Source organism: Sprattus sprattus (genome assembly GCF_963457725.1).
Source record: "Sprattus sprattus genome assembly, chromosome: 2".
Taxonomy (NCBI): Eukaryota; Metazoa; Chordata; class Actinopteri; order Clupeiformes; family Clupeidae; genus Sprattus; species Sprattus sprattus.
This window is the reverse complement of record NC_137921.1, coordinates 18,043,629-18,046,128: the sequence shown is the minus strand read 5'-3', so window position 1 is coordinate 18,046,128 and position 2,500 is coordinate 18,043,629. Positions and strand designations below refer to the sequence as shown.

Below are 2,500 nucleotides of genomic sequence, written 5' to 3'. Positions count from 1 at the left end.
AGGGCTCGAAGGCTCTCTTGTGGCAATTAGCCCCTGACCAGCAATTAACGCGTACGGGAACTTCAATTATATTTCGATCATTTCAGTGGAAATGTTGCTTTACATGTTTGCTCTCTAACTAATATTTATCTTATGTACAATTAAAACTCATATACTGATCTAATATTAATGAATAGCAAATAAAACACGTATTTTCGTGGGGTCTGGACAACGCGCAGAACAATCTGTAAAGGCACCCGAAATGTGCCAAGGACTTCTGTGAATAATGCCATGAGAAGCCCAGGCCCTACAGCGTGAAATCTACACCGGTGTGTCTCCAGGGGTGTCAGGTGTAGCCTAGCTCGTGTCGGTATCGCCAGCGCAAGATCCAGGCCAATAGCCAGCACTTCGCTGACAGTCCTCAGCGTCCGCATGATATTGGCTACCCGTTCCACCATATCAAATACAAACACGGGCTCCACGTGGGAAAGCGTGACAAGAGGAAAACCCGGCCACAAACTTCAGAAAACTTACAGGGGACTGACAGATACACAAACGATCCGTGTCAACATGTGCAAAAGGGAGAGAACGCTCACGGACTCCGTGTCCAAAATAAAACAAAAGAAAATCAAACAGTTTGATAGTGCGTTGAAGTGTAGCATACACGTACGGACTGTGATGTTGAATGAATGACTAAATGAATTAAATAACGAACGAACGAATGAATGAACGAACGAATGTGCAGATGAATTAATGCAAAAGTAAGTCTGCCATGACTTTTCATGGCATGACACATTAGCGTTTATGATGTAACGACCATGTATTTGTATATGCTAATAGATGCTCTACAGGCTTGTTATATTTATAATATTTTATCATATATAATAACACAAATAACAAAGTCTATGAAAGAGGTTGAAAGACAAACGTGTCAAAGACTAGGCAAATATTTTTAAACTTGATATAAATTCAAGGCAAACAAAATACAGGTCTTCTGAGGGTACAATATGTTTGCTTGGCCCAATTAACACAAAATTACATTCCTGTCCATTAAGCAAAATGAAACCAGCTTTTCAGTTCACATACCTTGGTATGAAAGAATTTTTGTACCTCCGAAGAATTCCAAGCTTGTTTCCACATACAATTTATTGCATTGCCGTGTGCCAATACTTTTCAAACAGTCGATCCGGAAAAAGTCCAGAACACAGTCCTCGTGTCGCCCGTGAGCGCGCCGTCACTCTGTAGACGTATTCTTGCAACGGCTCGCGCTGCAGATATTCATCCGTCGGTTGGATCAACTGACGAACCGACAAAACTGAAGTGACCACAACAAACTCTGAAAAGACTGATAAACTACTCGCCCAAAAGCCCCAAGTGCCCCAGCACCGAGCGAATAATTGCTGTTTTCTGTACAAATGCAATGGCCGCTCTCCACTGCGAGGTCGTTTTTTATTTTTATTTTCAGCACTTCAGTTAGCTCGCGCACTTTCGCACGCCGTAGCAGCACTTCATAATTAAGAGTCCTAGCTCACGCAGCAGCGGCACCCGCACCCCCTCCTTTCACCGACTACTGAGCAGAGTCTGGCGCGCTCTACAGCGCATGCGCCCAGCTGCCATCCGCGAGTATTTTGGCTCGAGCCCAAACCTGTAATGGGGTACAGCTCGGGCGCCTGAGATGCCAGAATGAAATTCTTATTAATAGTTTGGTCCAAACGATCATGCCGGTTTAATTTAACCCCTTTAATACACAAACAGACGAATTCAAATGAAAGGATGGCCTGTAAAGTTTCGGACACAAAATGGTTTAATTTGTTATTTAATTGTTAAAATAAGTTCTGGTGTATTTGGTTATTTAGTGAACACACTCTCTACACAAATTCTGGGAGAGAGGAAGAGACAGGGAGATGGAAAGAGTAAGAGGGAAAGATTTTGAGAGTGGGGGTGATTCTGAGGCTATGAAGGAGGGCAGAAGGGTGGAGGGCAAAGGTGAATGAACCTGAGTGAGTCTGGAATTACAGACACTTTACACTTGCAACTCTGAAACCTCTCTCACACACACACACACACACACACACACACACACACACACACACTAACACACACACACATACAGTAACTCAATTGTCAATACGGTCATCAATTCATCCTATCATTCTATAAAAGTAACATCCCACAAAACTTAGTACACATCTTGATTTCTTCTGAGGATACCCCCCCCCCACACACACACACACACCCCTCCACCATTGTCACTTTCTCCTTTTCTCTCTCCATTTACAGTCATTTGTCTGGTGTAATGATGAAAGAAGCAAAATGGTCAAATGGCCATGCAAATGGTAAATTAATGTAGGAATATGAGTGAAACGAAGACCTGAATTAAAACATATATTTATATATTGTAAGCAGCTCTGTGTGTGTGTGTGTGTGTGTGTGTGTGTGTGTGTGTGTGTGTGTGTGTGTGTGTGTGTGTGTGTGTGTGTGTGTGTAAAAGAAAGAGAGAGAGAGAGAGAGCGAGAGAGAG

At 42.9% G+C, this 2,500-nt stretch overlaps 1 protein-coding gene across 11 annotated transcripts in view; it reads right to left on the bottom strand.

Moving 5' to 3' along the window:
- eya4 (EYA transcriptional coactivator and phosphatase 4) overlaps positions 1-1,532 on the bottom strand; it is a 74,614-nt gene extending 73,082 nt beyond the window's left edge. For all 11 annotated transcript variants that reach the window (XM_080832200.1, XM_080832202.1, XM_080832197.1 and 8 more), the window contains exon 1: positions 1,066-1,532. The gene's annotated coding sequence lies outside the window, so the exon portion shown is untranslated. The remainder of the gene's footprint in view (positions 1-1,065) is intronic.
- Positions 1,533-2,500: the final 968 nt, after the last annotated feature.